This window comes from Hetaerina americana, unplaced genomic scaffold (genome assembly GCF_022747635.1).
Source record: "Hetaerina americana unplaced genomic scaffold, ioHetAmer1.1.p SCAF_2, whole genome shotgun sequence".
Taxonomy (NCBI): Eukaryota; Metazoa; Arthropoda; class Insecta; order Odonata; family Calopterygidae; genus Hetaerina; species Hetaerina americana.
Genome location: NW_027286763.1, coordinates 21,304,606 through 21,324,072, shown reverse-complemented (window position 1 = coordinate 21,324,072; position 19,467 = coordinate 21,304,606).

Genomic DNA, 19,467 nt, shown 5'->3' with positions numbered 1-19,467 from the left:
ATATATATGTATATATATATATATATATATATATATAGTAATTTTATATTTATTATATTACTATGTATATACATACATAGTAATTCAAAAGAAGGAGCGAGATGACGTTTGTCATTGCAAATATTGAAAAACGTCTAAAAGAGGACACACGTATTCCGAAAATTTCAATATTCGGTGGCAAGACCACCTTCCTCTGCGGAAAGAAGGAACCGACTTCTGACTGACTGACTACTCTTGATCGTATTATGTTGCTGTTTTTCCTGTTATCCAACCCTCTTGTGTTTTCGTTCATTTCCTTGGTGGTAAACAGCTTCTCAGCGCCATCTCTTGCCAAAAGAACATAGGTCACTAGGTTGCAGAAAACCTCGCGGAGTTACGTGAAAAATGGGTTTCAAGAGAGTCCTATTGGCAGAGCATTGACCCAAAAATTCGAAGGTCCATTTTTCAAGTCCTGGTCAAGGAAAACTTTTCCGCTCTAAATGCACCCTTCCCTATCAACCTTTCGTTGGTTCCTGCGGGCGCCTATTCCCTTTCCCCTGTACCTTCGTGTATCCGTGTTTATATGTTTTCGCCGTCTGGTGGGTTTACATGTTTGAATTTGTGAATACGAATATTCATTGGAGCCAAACGGTAGCCGGATAATTCCGGACATTATTTAAAAAAATGTATCATAATGTCTTGGACTACTACGCAATTATGTGCAACTGAAAAGCTTTTCCTCAAACCATTTAATTCTCATATCCTAACCACTCTCATCTTAGTGTGGTCTAAAATATATTTTCTTTCACTCATTCTACCTCTCTTGCCCTGAATTTTACACCCGCACCCACTTTCCCTAAACATTCTTATTCCCTCTTCATATTACATTTTAACCTCCCTCCTCCATCCCATTGCCAAACCACACCCAGCACTTACTTTGCTTTCCTTCCGCCTTTTTTCTAGCTCACCATCGCAAATCCCACCTGCAAAAATAAATGTTTGATATTACAATCTCGATTTCCTTCTAGGGTAAAGCTATCTCTCTCTCTCTCTGACACGCAAACAGGCACATACTTATCTATCTATGACTGGCACTATCTTCTCCGGTCCACTACCTGTCGTCAGCAGCTGCGTCCCCGATAATGAACCTCCGTAATGCGCCCTGGCGGGGAGGAGGCGACGCGGAAGAGGGCGCATGCCCTCTTGATTAGAAGGTTTAGCGACGGCTCAGGAGGCGGAGGCGGGGGCTCCATTAAGACTGCGCCCGAAGGACACTCGCCTCGCCATCGTCATCATCGCCGGTCGGATTATCCTTCGAGCGGCAGACCTGCGTGCGCACTCTCGAGACTATTTTTACGCGCGCATGCATACAACGGAAGGGGTCACTTTTAGGAGACATGTGGGCCGCCATCGAGGATCCTCGGAAGGACGTGGCTTTCAATGATAAATTTATTTTGCCTTTATTCAAAAGTATTTTAAACACTTCATTCAAATTCTTAACGACCGCTGTAAATCTGCATGCACGCGATGAGTTAAGAGGTTCAGCAAGTGATAAAAACACGCATAATGATGAAAAAGATTCGGCAGACTAAAATTTTCGACACGAAACATTGTAATTTTGAGCATGGAGGTCACATCGTAGTCTTCCTGCGTTTGAGATTCATAGGAGAATATTCTGTCCAAAATACCTGCTAACTGACGATGATGGAGGATAAATGTTATTTTTTACCAAATTTCGATCACTAGTAAAGCTTGCACGTTGACACCATACTTGGCTAACTTGCGTTAATTCTACAATATGACTACAAATTTTGTTTGCATCGTTTTGGCGATTACCGACACATTACTAAACGACGACACATTTATGGGATTTTTTGAAACTATGAAAAACCATCGATCGTGCTAAAGAATAACTAAGTACGTTATTCTAATTAAAGAGAAAACTAATTTCAGGTTGTAATTTTCGTTTTACAAAACTATTGTTTAATATACAGTGTGCGTTTTAAAAGTAATGCTTTTATTTTTTAAGCAATTTATTCAGCAGATTTGCACAAACACTTGAAATTCTTCAAAATACTGTCCTTGGGCCTGTGCAAATTTTTTCTGGCGACTCTGCCATGTCACTGGCTCTGACCGGTACGCGCCCTGGAAGGCATCTTCGGAGACCTCTCGCAAGTTCTTCGCACAGGCTGATTGGATCTCTTCTATGGACGAAAAACGGGTCCCTTTAAGGACTGCCTTAATCCGAGGAAACAAAAAAAGTCTGCTGGGGCGACGTCAGGACTATAGGGGGTTGGGAAGCATTGGTACCTGGTCTTTGGCCAGGAACTCGCGGACTCGTAGCGTATTTTGGCAAGGCGCGTTGTCGTGATGAAGTTGCCAGGTAGCGGAGACGTCTTTTCTCGCCCTGATGACCCTTTTTCTGAGTCTTTTCAGCACATCCACGTTGTAGGCAGCGTTAATTATCTGTCCTTGAGGAGTAGACTCCTTATGGACCACTCCTTTACTGTCGAAAAAGACAATGAGCATTGTTTTCACTTTTGATATGCTCGTTCTTGCCTTTTTGGGGTTGGGTGACTGGTCGGTGTGCCACTCAGAGTTTTGGCATTTTGCTTCAGGATCGTATTTTAAAAACCCAGGTTTCATCAACAGTCTCGATGCTGTCAAATAATCAGGTTCATTTTCAATACGTTGCAAAAGTTCACTTGAAATTTCCGCTCGGTTGGTCTTTCGTGACACGGTCGCCGCACAGAGGTTTACAATAACTGACGTCCTGCCACTTTCACTGCTTGGAGAGCACTGAGACTGGATTCGGGGCAAATTCTCTCAGCGTCCCTCCCACCCACTCCAAGTAATATAACCTCACTCCAACCAATCGGAGCGGAACGGGAAATTTGATTGCATTACTTTTAGAGTGCACCCTGTATAATTCATTTTTTGGCCAAAGGATTCACTTTAAGAATTGAAAGATGAAGAATTACATTTGAACTGGTTTAAATAACGCAAACAACGAGATCGGCCAATGCGAATTACATCCACTTATAATTGTACAGATGAACTCGAGTGGCGATGTCGGGCACAGCCGCAAGTGTATGTAGATATGTGGGCCGTCGACCCCTACCGCTAGGGAAAGGAACTACACCCCTACCCTGATGTGCGAATTGAAAACACCGTTGGGCCAGGTTTAACTTCGCCTATCAAGCCGGCCTTCGGTTTATTAACTGTGGTTGGTGGATAAGAGTATGTTTAAGTATGTATATATACACAAGCATATAAATTCACATAAAATCATTCAGCGGCTAAAATAGGAGGGTAGGCTGAAAAGTAATGCACACATGCTTGTAGAGCGCGAACAAAAACAAATAGCAAAATCGGGCGAAAACTACAATTCTTAAGTTTCAAAATCATTTATTTATTTTTCAACGTAGTCACCGTTAAGGCTAACACATTTCTCCCAACGTGTAACAAGTTTTTTCATTCCATCACTGAAAAACTTTTCCAACTTTTCTCGAATCCAAGACTTGAGAGCTGCCTTCACCTCGTCGTCCGAGGTGTAATGATTACCCTTGAGGTGTCTCTTGAGTTAAGGAAAAAAATTAAAATGGCAAGGTGTAAGAGCGGGGAAATAAGGAGGGTGTGGAATCGGTTCAAATTTCAGGTTTCGCAGAGCCTCTCCAGTTGCGCGCGAGGCGTGTGGACGACCGTGGTCATATTGCACAAGATTATTGGCGCCAGGCTGCCTTTAACATGGCAAACTCGACGGAATAGGTGTTTCAGAGTCTGTTTATACTAAGAAGAATTTACCGTCGCCCCTCGATCCAAACCGGTCACATAAACTCGGTGAGCATTCCAAAACAAAGTCAAAAGAAGTTTCATCAACAATTTTGGCTTCTCCAGGCTCGCAACCACAAAAGTTTACTGCCCATCGGTTTACAGTAAACCTATCAACCGCACCGTCATCATAAACAGCCTTTAAACAATGATGAATCTCAGTAAGAGTCGATGTCTTAGCAGATAAAAATTCAAAAACAGCATGCTTTTTGACTTGCGTTGACACACCACTAGAACTAGGCTCCATACTTTTGCTTCTCGCAACACACAGGATGACTGAAACAACTTCAAATCTGTGCATGGGTATTGAGGAGGAATGTTTCTTCCACGTGCCACATGGCGCGCTTCTGAAGGTCATTTTGTTTGCGCTCTAGAAGCATGTGTGCATTAATTTTCAGCCTACCCTCGTGATGATTCCAGGAAACAGAAAAGATAAGGAAAACAATACGTGATGCGTAACTAATAAACAGAGAATGCTAGCGAGGGAGGTTAAATCCCAAACAGAAATAAAATTAAAGAACCGTAAGCGGAGCTTTGGACTGCAGGAAATTTTAAGGGGCGGTGTGATACAGGCGACGGTCGTAGAGGGGAGAATATTGGGACAGTGATGTAGAGGGTGGAGCAGAATAAGCATTAAGGGTTTAATTAATGAAGGGAGAAGTTATGGAGAGCAAAGGAACGTGGAATGTGGTGTAAGGATATTTGTGCCGTATTAGTTACGGCGTATCAGTACAGTAGTGTATGGTACCTGGTTCCATCGAATACCATACTCACTTGGAAGGCTACTTGCTAGCAATATGCATTACTGTCCATTCATTAATTTTTATAATGGTGACATGTTAATAAAAAGATGGCTGGAAAGACGGGTGTAAGCATATTCATCGACAGTGGGATGTTGAAAACTGGGATAGAGGGAAGCATGTTTGGCAAGCAAGGAAGGGGTAGGAATAGGATAGGCAGGTTGAAAAGGGGTGAGCTGTTGTGATGGACGTCAGATTGTTTTCTTAGGAGAGGCAAGGGAATTATTATTGTATCGTTGTGCAACCTTTATCCATCCAAAACCTACCTTAACCGGTAGAACACCAAATAAATAAACACATGTATTCATACACATAGGACAAAAAGTATTTATCTAATTTTCACAGAATGAAATGATTCCGTTTGAAATTCTAGAAAGTACTAGAAAACCACGGTACACAATATTTTTACCATCCTATGCAAGAGGAATACCGGAAAGTAGCTAATGGCTAACCTCTTCACACTACTATTTTCGGACGCTATGCAAAGATCTAGCTATTTGTTAAAAACTATCACTGCGTCATTGCGAATCCTTCGATAATAGCTATGCTCGGGAGTTATAATCCGGAAAATTGAGTTCCGGAAGTAGAAAGACACGCCCCTCACTTAAGATATGGGTCCACGGGTTATTGAGAGGGGGAGGAGAGGCGAGGGTACGGGGTAACCATGGGAACGGACCCATGTGATTTACGGGGGTACCTTCGGCAAACCAACAATCCGCTCCTCGCCATGATATAAGAACCAACGACTTTTTCCTATTGAAGGGGAGCGGTTTTAACGGAACGCCGAAAATCCGCTGGAACGTTTCCAAGGAGACTTTGGGGCAAAGCGCAGAAGTTAGCGTTCTCGTAGGGAGACGGGGGAGGGGGGGCAAGAGGGCAGGGAAGGGAGGATGGGCAGGTCGTAATTTCGCGAAAGTTTTTGGAAATTGCGTTTATACTTTATCGTCGCCGAAAGGGACCAAGGAGGTCTAAAAAGGAGCTCCTCGATGGCGGACAAAAATGTTCCGTGCATCAATTCCAGATGGCGTTGGTGGGGGGAGAGAAAGAGGGAAGGGGGAGGGGGGGAGGAATGGAAGCGGACACCCGTGCTCTCGGACAGAAAAGATAGATATATCCGTCGGTGAGCGGAGGAATTCGCAACCGGAATCCGCTTCTCCGCCACCGATTCGTTGAGATTAAATCGCCGCTCATCAATCCGCACTCCCGTTGCATCCTGTTGCTCGGAGTGGACGTCTTACGCAAGTGTGGAGCATCTCGCACAGAAACCGACGCGGGAGAGCATCAGATTGCAGCGTTGTCGGGCGGATATACTTCCCACGCAGAAGGCTCCTTCAGATGGTGGAAGTTTTGATAAATGTGTTGCTCTGAAAGGGAAGCATCAATGGCCATCATTTGACATTGATTAGGTGTCCCAAAAAGGTAGCCGGGTTGATTTTTTTATTCGTGCAGAATTTACCCAAGAATAGTATTGTTACAAAACTTGGTAATACATAACAACCATTCCGGGTGACGCATTTTTTTGGCATAGTTACTCATGTTTTTTCGATGTGCGCATAAAATCCTAAAGAGTAATCCGTCATGAGTGAAATACACACATAAGGATATATTCAATTCCTTTTGAAAACAAATTCATATTGGAGGAGGGTTGAAGAGCATCTCAAAGTAAAAATGTTAATGATTTCTGTCAATTAAGGTGAATTTTCCAGCATTTATTCTGGGGATAATTCAACAAATCTTATCTCGACGGTTATTTTTTAGAATCTATTCACACACATTATTCATACTCATGTAAATGAAAACTTTCGATCTGGTATTTTTTTTAGCAAATGAAAGTTTGAAAAAACTTGCTCAAGATAGTCTGAAGAGGTGCAAACGATGCCCCAGATTGAATCCGACTATTCGCGAATATATTTCCAGGAAGAGTTAATACAACCTACTTCATATGATGAGAATCACATTTTCTTGTAAGTATGCATCCATTACCAAATTTAGTTTTCTAATAAATTATTATCAATTAATAAAAGTTTCAAAACAAGTGCTAATTATTATCTGTAGGGAATATGCTGCATGTATCTCGCTTATCTCGCCAAGTTTTGATAAAATATGGTTCTCACATTTTTATGCTCGCAATCAACTCTCAGTGGTATCAGCAACGTGGATAGTGGTCCACCATTACCGTTTTCGTTGACAAAGTCTGGCGTAAAAATTTTTGAATACCTCCCTGGTGTTTAAAATTACTGGGTGATTAATTTATTTTGGTAGTTATTTGTCGGGTATCCCTCACTTAAGTTTTGACGTTGATGGATTATTCATTGTTTGAAATGTTTTTGAACTAGATTTAAACAAGGTTAAGACGAGTGTTCCGCTAGAGATAGAGACTGTAATTCAAATATCCTGAAATTCCTGAGTCTTTCAGGGTCGCGTACAAAATTTTAATCCCGAAATCCCGGGATTTGCGTCCAAGTAATCCCGGATTCACGGGATTGACATATTTGCTTTAGCTAACAGGTGGCGTTGACGACTACTCTGCAATATGCATACTGGTATGATATGTTGGAACTTATGAGCATCACAGCTCCATCTCTGATTTTACAACAGGAATAATTTAAGAGTGAACAAGAAGTTCATTCTTATGTCGTGACCGTTCTTCATTCAGCAGAAATCAATGCGTAAGTGCTTTTACAATGCGTCGAATGAATGTTGGAGAATTTTTGTTGTGATGACGAAACTTAATGATGCAAAAACAGTATTAAAATATTGCGTATCAAATTTCTTCCAGAATGATATCATAAAGAGACTAGTTTTGCAGGGAAATTGAAGTATGTTCACTAAAGATCACAGGATTAAGATGATGAATTGGGGATATATTCTGAGTTCTCATAGGCTAAAATAAACTTCCGTCGTCGAGAATCTTGGTAATTTTCTTAATGTTTTAGCATGAAATTTGAAGCTTTGGACAAGTTTCATCAGCCTCAAGAAGCTGCAAAGTAGACATTACTAACACATTTAAGCAATGCTTAAAGATCATAAATCATGTAAATAACAAATTGGACCCAAATTTTACTAAATGACTAGTTAAGGGAGAGAGTGGGGAGAGAGTTTGACGGGCGTTAGAAAAAGACGTGAAAGAGAGGCCAAAGAAAGAGTCGGAACGGTAAAAAATGAGATAATTAAGAAACCGAGGATCAAATAAGAGATTATTACTAGAGGTGCAGATGGAAGAACAAAGGATAATATTAACACGGTGAAGAGAAGAAGGACGCTAAGAGAGAAAAATAACAGGGGGAAGAGTTTTAGCCGGAAGACTAATGGCATTAATTTAGATCCCCATTCCAAAACAAGGAAAATGAGAGTAGGTGAAGACTATAGGACCTAGAATTTAATTTCACATGCCGTAAAGGTAGCCGGGAGAATCATCAACAGAGGGTTGCATACATAGGACAAAAAACGACCACGGCGAGAATGAGTTCCGAATTAGACACTGGCAGGAAACACGTGATGCCATTATAGAAATGAGAGCACTAATAAAAAGTGACTTAGAATATAATTAGATCTTTGGTAAGCCAAAGAATGAGTAATTGTAATATGAACGAGGGTAGGCTGAAAACTAATGCACACATGCTTGTAGACCACAAAAAAATGACCTTCAGAAGCACTCCTGGTGGCAGGTGGAAGTAACATTTCCCTCAACACGCATGCGCAGGCTTGAGGTCGTTACATTCATCCAGTGTATTTTGAGAAGCATCATTTGTGCATTAGTTTTCAGCCTACCCTCGTAGTATGGACATTAAGGGTGTTTTGTGTCATGTTACGGCACAGGAAAACAGGAGTGCATAGTACCAGGGTCCATCAAAAACATATCCTAACTCGGTCGACTATTTTGTCTATAGGAAGACGAATGTGTCGGGCCTTTTGGAGGAATTAAGGTGGGAGCCTCTTTTAAGATGTGAAGAGAACAAGTGACCCTAAAACTTTTAGCAAGGTTCAGAACACATGAGCCTAACTATGACACAAAGGGAATTATCATGGCCTCACACGATAAGTATTTGGGTTGTTTAGACCGCAAGATAATGGAGATATAATCCGGTACAGATAGATATCAATATTTGCTCTTTCCTCGGACAATCAGGAATCGCAATAGAAGAAAATCGAAGCCATTGTACAAATAGTAAAAATAGTTAAATTACTAGCGAAAACAAAATTAATCGCTACGCAGACATCTAGTGCATTCGTAGGTGCATGTGATTGTTAATATAAGTTGATTGTGTATATTTGTGTAGCTTAAATAAGTCTTGCATGAATATATTCGTCTGTGCGGGTGCTCATTAGCATTTCCTTGATTGTATTTCATGTAGTTGCATTCTTTTTTACGCGTGGTGTTCTAACAATCCCCGCCACACGCCCTTGCGGCGAATTGCGGGGTTTTGTGTGGATGTAGGTGAGAAGTACTGCTATTCGTAAAAACAATTCTTTGTGTACTTAATGGAATTAGATATGACGTTTGATTAGTGGATTGGAGAGAGCGGATAGAAATAGTACACTAGGGTGATAGGCGGGTAATTCTAACCTACATGTAGGGATATCATTTTAAGCAATTACCATTAAGATATAACCGAGATATCTGGATAAAATATAGTCTGCATATTAATTGATCATTATGTGCATAATATTGTTGATAGCAGTAATTTATGTAGATTTGTTTTGTTTTAGGACGGCGTAGATTGAAATAACGCGAAGTATGGAGGAGATGGAGGCTCGCAGTGTGATTTAGTTCCTTCATTTGAAAGGTTACAGAGTCCAGGAAATAAACGATGAGACGATAGCAGCTGAATATGGAAATGATAGCAAGATGAAATATATGTCACAGTTGTGAGGTGGAAAAGGAATTTTCCAACTGGCCGCATGTCCCTCAAACACGACCAAAGAAATGGAAGACCATCACTCACGGGTGATGCGGTCACAGTGAAGAAAATGGAGGACTTTATCCTATTGAACCGAAGGGCTACTATTCAAATGGTTATGAATTAAACTGATCTTAGCTAAGGCAATGTGCGGAATATTATTCACAAACCTGCAATCAAGGAGATTTGCCTTTAGAATTTTGCAACATCCACGCTATTCTCCCAATCTCGCCCAAGCGACTTTTTCTTATTCCCAAAACTCAAAAAATCATTGTGGGGTCGGATATTTGACACAAATGACGTAATTCAAAAATAGTTTTCGACTTAATCCGCTAGGTTCTACAATGTCTTTCGAAAGGCCAAGAAACTTTGGAAGAATTATATAGATCTGGATGGTGGCTGTGTAGAGAATTCTTAAGAATAACAAATAAAAATTAAGTTTCTACCTCGATTATGTTTCAGTAATAATTAAAAGTTCACGATTCTCCTTCGTATATGAACCAAATGTTACTAGTGTGGGTAGCGGAGGGTGAGTCTTGAGGGCATTAATAGGCAGGGGAGTGATATCGCCGGTGAATTTTGACTGAAACGAGAAGGATAAATAGAAGGTAGCATGGGAAAGGTTTGAGTTGGGAACAAAAGTAGGCGTCGAGAAAATTAAGTCATTAAGGTATACGGATGTATAGTGAGCCAACCAAAGGTTGGCAGTTATTTTTTTCGCCTTGGTGCCTTGCAGCATCAAGGCGATAGGCATCATATGATTAATCATAAAGTAACCAAAGTAATGAGATTCTCAAGAAAGTGAAAGCCTAAACAAGCATGCATATATAATCTGGAAAGAATAAACCAGACGATGGAGTAGTTAACTTATTTAGGGATCAATTAAAATGAAAACGTGTATTGTAGTGGTAGCATAAGGAGAAGAATAGTGATGGTGGGAAAACCACTTCCAAGTGTAAGGAACTTGATGAAAATTACGCCGAGTAAAGAAGTAAACAATGTTAGTTAAAGACTTCGTAAAGACTTTATACACTTGCATTGACGGTAGCGCTGGTTGGAACCGAGATCTGGTATTTGAGACCACACAAATATGGGAGTACACTGGGCCCTTAAGATATGTGGGTATGGAGGAGGAGGGCTAGAGAGACAGTTTTAAATATGGTGGAAGAAGGGAGGAAGTTGATTGATGAAACCTGAGGAATAGGGAAACATTGGGGTGGAGAAAATATTGTGGGGAACAGGGGTGTTAAATGGTGCAATAAAAGGTAAATGTTAGGCAAGCGGAGATGAGAGAACGGGGAGACTACGCTTTCGAGACGGCATGAAGGCAGGTAAGAAGGGTTAGGCAGGAAATATTTTACAGCAAACAACAAAACGTCCACGCGAAAGTTAATATGTACATAGTAGTTGTTAGGAATCATCCAAAACCTATCATAGATAGGTAGAATACCAACGCTGATGACCTTCTTATGACGAAAAATAGTTTCATTAACGCTAAGCATTCATATTTTGTGAAAAATGAATTCGCTCACGTAATTTAAAATGTCAATGGTTTTCTTGTGCATGATATGATATTACTGTCAACAATAATTGACTTTTAAATGGTCCGGATAAGTGAGAAGTACGAATCATTTGAGAGGCGGGACAGAAAAAAATCTCAATCGCGTTACCTGGGATTGGGAAATCACTCTGGCGTTTCATTCCGCATTTCGACGGCCGACGAACTGATTCCTGAACGCGATAACAGAGAGATTGGACCGGAAACACATCTCATTTTCGCCTAGGGCAACGCGGATCGGGTCCAGAATCGTTCTGTGGGTGGAGGCCTTGGGGGCTGGAACTGGCGGTATTTCGTGTGATCAGAGGGACGTAAAAAACAACAAAATGTTGGCCAAATAGAATCCTTCAATTCTATTTTACACAAGGATAAGAATTTAACCGCCGGAAAACCCGCATTTTTGGTTCCAACATATTTTTATTGATATTATTACATAATGCATTACAAACTACCACTGGGGTGCATGCTATGGGGTGATTACACACCTGACTAATTTTGATAAAAAATATTTTCTCCCCCTAGCGCGTTCGGACGGTTCGGACGGCCCTATCGGTTGTGGGAAAAATGACATCTAAGATCCATCGGTTATATATTATATCTAAAATTAAAAAAAAATAATTAATGTACCCGGCAAGCCACCGCTAGGGTGTGTGGCTGGGGGTGAATCCCCACCAGACTAATTTTTACCCGAACATGGCCCCATCGATGTTGGACAATGCTATTATAATCGCCTTTCGTTCGTGGAAAAAATGGCACCTTAAATATATCTGTTCTGCACTTAATCTCTCTAATTTTACTAACGTGACCACTTCTACCCTAGCACGATGGGGGAAATAATGCATTTTCAATCGCTTTTTGAAGTTAGACTTTTCCAAACTGCTGGTTAATCTTTCGCCTTTATCATTTTTGAGTGATTTATCCGTTGACTTATTTCCCCGAACTAATCTGACGTATGACCAAAATGCTTTTGGATTCCCTTTCAAATTTTCCGCAAAACTTTTCCTTTTGAATTCAATTTACGCTTTCCGAAATTCTTTTTTGGCATTCACCCTGGATATCTTGTAACCCAAAATAATCTCATTATTTTTATCCCTAGAGATATCATCCCTAATATTTTCATCTTGGCGTGACATGGCCTTTGACTTCGCAATTCCTATCTAACATCCGCTTTGTACCATCTGGGTTCCGTGGTATCTTTTATAAATTTACTGGGATTGAATTTGTTGGCTACTGAGCGCGTGATCTCAAGGAAGTGATTCCACGTATCCTCAGCATTTAGGTGATTACTATCTGTCTTAAAAATTGCAAATTTATTCTGTAGCGCGCACTTCAGTCCATTATAATCCCCTCCTTCACACAAGTTAATTTTCCTTTTTGGCTTCATATTTCGGACCCCATGCAGCGAAAACTTAGCATTTACTGCTCTGTGGTCACTAATTCCTTTTATAGTTTCTATAGTTAAGACTTTTTCGGGAATATTCGTTACCAACAAGAATGCTATCGCCCTTAGTTGGTGGAGTGACAAGTTAATGCTAGGGGTTCAGCGTAAAAGAATTCAATGACGATTCGCAGATATCTTTGTCTTTATCCCCCCGTTTTAAAACTATATGTGCTCCAGTCAGTTAATGGGGCATTGAAATCCTCACCGATTATAACCTTACAACCATTGTATTGGGTTAAGATACCTTGGTTTTGCTGATCTAATTCTAGTATTGAATTTTCTTGGTCGACTGGCGGTCTGTAAAACGCGTATACATAAATTCTTTTGGATTGAGGACTTGAGTACAAATGAGTATACTTTATGACTATTAATTGAGCACGAAACGCTGTCCAAACCATTACTCGGAATTACCTCAGCCCTGCTGATGCAAGAATTTTTGACTCCAATGAAGACACCGGCCCCAATTCTATTTTTTCTGTCATATCTGTAAATGAAAAAGGATTTTGGGAAAATTTGACACTCGGGGATATCGGTGGTTAACCAGCTTTCTTTCCCAATGATCATATTCGTGCCGGTGCTTTGATTAAGGTGATGATATTCTACGACTTTGTTTTTTAAATTTCGGCAATTAACTACCAATACAGGTAATGTGCCATTGGCATTATGGCTTTTAAATGTTTTAGCAAGGATCGTCTTTTTTGATAATGGATCCCTTACAGAATTTTTCTTCCGGTGGTATCTGATTCGTGTTAACTGAGCTATTGCTAGCACTGACCCTCACTTCATTTAAAGCTACATTTAATTTTATTGACAAGATCTCTCCTTCCGCAGCACGATGGGGCTAATAATACATTTCCAACACCATCGCTAAAGAGACATTCTTCCAATTTATGCAAGAGATTCAATCTGTAATTTAACCTTCGCTCCGTGAGTGATTCCCTATCTAACTGCTCTAATATTTGTAAAATCTAATAAATTAAAATATTTCGGATACACCTCTAAGTTTATTATAACAACGTTTTGCAAATTTAGCTCCTCTACGCTACACGTCATCCAATGCGGCAATCAATCCAACTTCTTGAAAATCCCATATACTAGCAGCATATACTTAATGAAACCTAACCAGCGAAATATAATATTTCTTTTTCAACTTTTCGTCACATTTCCCCAACCCTCTTCTTCACTCTTCGTCTAATTTCTTCAACACTCTTCAAATCCTATTTTTTTGGTTAGCTTGACCACATATTCCCGTGCAAGGGTTACTCAGCAAAGGTCGCGAGGTGGGTAACGCCTTAAGGATTTCACCGATTCCGTATTTACTATTTCAGATTCCTGATGCAATAGGTGTTCGGGAGGGAGTCAACTCTTATTCCAAAAATTCATCACCACGCACTCTTTTAAGTTTAATTCTAAGTCTAAAATATGTCAATGGCAGTGACTGCTGAAAATAAAGAGGGCAAAACAGTGAATAAAATAACTTGTTTCAGGCACCATTAACAGTCAGTGACCTTTGTTAAGAGCATGACAATACGTGCACATTTGCTCTTGACGCTTGAGCTCAGCTTTTTTTTAATGGATTTTAAGTGCATGTAGCAAGGTACTTCCTTGACATAATTAAAGGACTTGCAAATAATATATTAATAAAAGGAAGAGAGAACACGAAAAATCACCCCCGTTGGCACATCGTCCAAGGCTGCTGGCCTACAATAACATGCAGGATCGCCATACTTGCATCGGCATTGCGCGGTCGCAAATTTATTTAGCGTAAAAAACAAATGTTTTCGGATTTAAATGTTCCATTTGGATGTTTCTGTTAGCCGTAGAAATATACGCCATTTCGTCAATATTAGGTACTACATATTATCGCTAATTATTTTCCGTTCTAAATAATGAATGAATTAATCGACGTTTGCCAACATTGCCGTTGTATTGATTAACGATCATGTTTTAAAGAAATAATGAATTGTACGTTGAGCAATTAAAATAAAAAAGGATGAAGTCTGCAATCCTTTACTTAAAGGTTTTTTTTTCCGTTTCACTAAGTATCGATTTGGACACGATGTCTCGGGTGATATGAAAATGGGCGAATAAAATGCATAATCTTACATAGTAAATAGCAAATAAAATAGATACTCTTCAAAACACAAAATATTAGCCCAAGTGAAGAAGTGGGCCAAAGCAAAAATATATGAAAAGTGTATAAGTAGAATCTTACGTTGTGACAACTTAGGAGCTTGTGTGTATAGAAGCAAACTCAAGTAAACTTTTCACATTGTGTAGTTTCATCTGATAATTGTTTACTAACATTCAAGGTGTTTCTCAATCCTGAAGGTTAGTGGCCTCGTTAACATTGGGTTAAGTTGAACTATCTTGCAAACGTTCGGTGATTTCAATGCCGTGCGCATGCCGCTTCTGCTTTCGAGGAGAACAACAACACAGAAACACGAGTAAGAACGTCAAAATAAAGATAATATAAATAATTGTTCGGGCGAAAAAGACCAAGTAAATCACATAAATAGTAACACATGCAAACGTAACATGGTATATGGTTCCACAAAATACAATCATTGGTAGGTATAACAGAAAAATTACCCTTTCGAAACGGTAAGCACAGCTTCAGTTGCGAAGAACAAGCGAAACTAGGGCATGCATCAAATTAAACGGTTTGCCGGTAGGTGGCAGACAAGGAGCTGAGGGCGTCCATTGGGCACAATTGCGAACTGTGGTGTCACTAGTAAGAACTAAAATTTAACCTGCTTATGATACATTAAAATGTCCAAAATTACTTCGCACGACCTATCAAGAGTGGGGGGGGGGAATAAATTTATTTTAAGAATCTCGTGATTCATAATGAATCTAATGATGAGTGCTAAAATACGACAATCAAGTGATGTTGCATTGAATTTAGCCTTAATGGATGCTTCACTTATGTATTAATAGTCGCCTCACTTCTGTATGGTTTATAATATGATAGCGTAGTGATACCAACCAAAATATTTCCAATGACATTTCCATTTTTATAATGTTCGTAATAAATAATAATAAAAATAAATAATGATAATAACTGTTGCATTTTATTTTTGACTTTTTATGTATTTAGTGTTAATATCTTTTCCCGATAGAGGTTGGATTCGAGATTTTTCCAGTATTGTTTAAAAAAGATACGCTTGAATGTGATACTAATGATTTGCGTGCCACCTGACACAGCTTACCTGTACATGTTTATTTTAATTATGATAATACATATATTCTCTGGGATCACAAATCCATATTTGTTGCAGCTATATTAGGACCTGTACACTGAAGTGAAATCAGAAGTATTGGCCGCGGAAGAAAGCTTGTTATAATAGTTTAAAGGTTTTATTTTCCAGATGAAAAGCTTTGAAATCGACTAGATAAATATGCCTTTGACGGAAAAGAATGATTTGGTTCAAAAGTAAGAACAAATATGCTAAACAAAAGCGTAAGCTAGAGAACCGCAGAAGTAATCGCGTCTTTTTTTTTACGCATGCGAGCGTTGGACATGAATGGTGAATTCGGAAATTCGGAATGGTGAAAAAAAGTAACGGAAAGTGCATAGTGAGCACCATGAGTTCTTGCCACTAGACCAAACGATGAATAAGGATGGAATAAATACTTACTTACGGTTCAACGCCGTTTTTCGTAAAGCAATGTGAAAAAACCCGCCTTTGTTGCGAAACAACTCATGTTTTTAGTACCACAATGATAATGCACCGGCTCACACTCCACTGCTGGTTCGTGAAGTTCTGGCCAATGATCAGCTCTGAAATGATGATCAAGCCACTCTATTCGTTTGGTATGACCCCGTGTAATTTTTTTGTACCCAAAAATAAAGAGTCGTTTTACAAGCATATACGAGATTAAGAACGCATCGCTGAGAGAGCTGAAAGCCATTCCATAAATCGAGTTCCAGAAGTGTTTCGAGGATTTGAAAAAGTGCTGGCATAAGTGTATAGTATCTAATGGGGGCTACTTCGCTTCGGATGAGTATTGATAGACTAGAGGTATGAATAAAATTCTTTCCAAATAACTTGAATTCCCGTTATTTATTGAACACACCTTGCATTTGGGTGTTATTCAAATGATTATAATCTACTCTATGATGATGATCTAATGATTACAAAAAGGAAGATTCAAAAGCATCAGTGTTTCCACGGGATAGATTTTTTACCTAACAGAACTTAAGGGAGCCAACTGATGACCTTCACCTTCCCCGTCCCCTCACCCGGAACCCAGTGGCTGATAAAATACTGCTGTACACCCGGCCCCTCCCGCTCTCCTGTCCCACATCAACGCCCACATCCAACTCCTGATGACACATAAATGTTTTTGACCCGTCTTGTACCACTAGCACAGATGCTGCTGTACTGCAACGCATATAATTGGCAGAAATAAAATTCTATTCTCTGGAAACGCAAATTTATTTGATTCTTCCATTTCCATTAAAATGGAATATAAAAAAATCGCTTCAACTGTCTCTCAAATCTGATGATTACTCTAATGATTATTAAACGTCATATGTAAAATATCATTAACCAGGGAGCGGAACTACAAAGTAAATTGATCTCATGATATAAAGCGTCAGAGGAAACTGTAGAGATATTTCTAGAGTCATCCGGAGGAGTGATGACCTCTTCATCTGGACCTTCTTTTTCCACGGATCTTCATGGCTGTCAATTCCTTCCAAGCAGTAGTTTTCAGTTACGATCTGATCTCACTCGGTAACCCTTGCCGGAATGTGAATGTCAATTGGACTCTTAAAGGACTGTCGGGGGGACATCTCTGTGAGATTTTATTGCTGGATACTCGTATGCCATACGAAGTCGAGCAGTTTATGTTCTGCACTAAAACACATGAAAGGCCAAGGAAATTTTGTTTCATTTTATTTGGGGGGATTCACGAAAAGTAATCCCTAAAAAATCAAGTTTTGATCTCTGCCATCGCCAATTTTGACGGCAGCTAATGGCGCTCTCATTTCATACGTACTTTTATTTTTTGCTTCACTATTCCTTAGATAATCCTAAAAATACTGCTTCCCATCAAACGCCAATCAATCGAAAATATCCTGGCTCCATTCTACCCTTTCCACTTAGAAATCATGTACGCAAGTGAATCTGTGTTTTTAGTTTTTTCTTCCATAGTCTAAATTCTTGCCTATTGGGACAACTAATTTTTGCTTTCAAATATTAATCTATTAAATTTCAACCAGTAAGGCGTACGATTGCATTTATTCTCGCATTCTTAAGGTATAAAACCTGATGGTCGAGAGTTCAGCTACTGTCCGGAAGGGTACCGGGCGATTAATCTAGGCGTACCACTGGACACCCAAAAATTCACCATAGCTTCGTAATTACCAGCCCTTCCTGAGAGCAACTTATCAACTCTGTATTTCACACACACCGTAGGACTTAAGACGAGATGAGCTCCACCCTAACATGTGGTTTCTTTCTATCTAAGGGTCACCGGGTGCAATATCGCAGGACTACACGAATCATTTGGAAAGAGACCATTAATATGACACTTAAGTTTAACGATTCCAAAATGAATCTACGAGGGACGAGGATGCTAGGGGATTGAAGGTACACGTAGAAGCGTTAATACTTTGGCACCGGGCGCTGTTGGAAGAAATTCGAAGGCAGAAAAATTTGATGACATATTAGCGGTAATTGAAAGTTTTCATTGAAGTACGAACGTTAAAACAAGCGGAGACAGATTTCTTGAAGATTAAGCCTTTATTATAAAGGAGCTGAGAAAACATGAGGAAAGGAGACAGAAATCTGTAAAATAAAGGTGTTTTCGTCGCATTGAAGATCATTAGAACATCGAGCCCATGTGCGACTTTTTTCAGGGATTGTGTCACACCCAACCCTAGATAGTAAGTTAATTTTATCGATAGTAAAATATTGACGTATCTATAGGTATTACTACATGCGATAGAGGACAATGCAATATACAGGCAATCTTTGGTTAGATTTATCCTCTTTTCAAATGGTTTAACTTTTGTTTTAATAAATGTAATCCGTTCACCGTTATGTATATTATTCCAAGTTGTTTAATAACAATCATACATGCATTTGGAATGACTTTTATAGAGGATACAAATAAATAAATAGGTACATAATACTCTCAGTGCTCTAAATTCATGTCTATTTAATTTGCAAAATCTGTGTTTTCCTCAAATGAACTTCCCTGGAGATATTTAAGGAATGTAATACACACTACAGTTAGGATTGTGACATTTTTTCGGCATGCATATATGCACATATTATTAATCGACGTGGCAAGGTATTACCGTTTGGCATGAGGTTTAGTTGACAATTAAGGAATTGGTGTGGAAAGGATGGAGGGTCGATATGTGGAACGATGGATTACTCGCAACCACTTGCTTTAAAGACGGAAACAACCCTTCCAATAAATAGGAAATTTGGTATCAGACGACCCATTTCTCCTTACAGAGACTAGTAATAGCATTTGGTTATAGCTTTCGAAGGCTTCATTTCACCACTTTCATTGTGATACCTATATATGGTCTCATTTCCATCAATGCCATTCCTCATTAACTTGGGAATAATGGCGAGCGCCGGGGGCGCCGAGCTACGCACTTCAGGGTCGGCGTAAGAGGAGGCGGGGAAGGGGATCGTAAGGGCGGGGAGGGGGCCGAAGGAAATGAGGGGATAGGTGCTAAGGGGGCTCTGTGCCCCCACCTTCAAATGCCTGACTGGAGGGGTCGGTTGTCGCGGAACCTACAGGCATGTGGAGCTTGTGACGTGAGGGTTCACAGTCGGAGACTTTAAAGGCTTGCCCTCCTTTTGCAAATAATTCGGTTCCGTTTAGAGCAAAAGGTATTTAGATATTTTAATTCGCTGTAAGCCACCGCTAGGGTGGGTGGCACGGGGTGAATAAACACCAGACTAGTTTTCTCCCGAATATGACCCT